Below are 677 nucleotides of genomic sequence, written 5' to 3'. Positions count from 1 at the left end.
GGGGGGCGGACCGAGACTCTCCCCTTTCGTGTCTATACATAATCTGTAGTAACGTCCCCGAGGTCTCTCTTGTATCCGGAGATGCAAGGCTGCAGGTAGGTCCGTGCTGGTTAGGCTGCTGCGGGTGTGTGACGGGAGAACAAGTGTTCAGGGTGAGCCTGGGCCTTTAGCATCGAGGGATGGAGGGATGGAGGGTCCACATTCACCAACAATATCCACGTGTGTCTCGACTAAATTGCTCAGACACCGCTACCCCCCCAAAAAAAACATTCAAGGCTCATTTTCCATGCTCAATAACCTTAACCCATTCTAGATATATATATTTATCTTTTTTTTTTTACGAATAGACACCGAGCTGGGGTTTTGTGAACAGAAATGGCAGCCACTTGTATTTTTTGCTATTTCTTTTTTGTTTTTTTACTCTCGATAGCTCCGTTTTGCTTTGTCCTTGGCATCGAGTACCAGAAGTTAAAATAAATGTTAATGTGTTTAACAATAAACTGTTTTAAAAACATACTCGTTAGATTCCCGCCCCTAACCCCCCCCACCCCTCCCGCCCCTTATTGTCCTAGAATTGAACAATCACCATTTATACAAGTCAGTTCTGAAAATACAATGGCAAGTGACACTTTCCACTAAAATCTCATTGTGAAAAACAAAAAATATATATATACCCC

Source organism: Anarrhichthys ocellatus, unplaced genomic scaffold, assembly GCF_004355925.1.
Source record: "Anarrhichthys ocellatus isolate YVR2014 unplaced genomic scaffold, GSC_Weel_1.0 scaffold61, whole genome shotgun sequence".
Classification (NCBI taxonomy): domain Eukaryota; kingdom Metazoa; phylum Chordata; class Actinopteri; order Perciformes; family Anarhichadidae; genus Anarrhichthys; species Anarrhichthys ocellatus.
The sequence above is the reverse complement of the archived record's forward strand: the minus strand, read 5'-3'. Positions refer to the sequence as shown.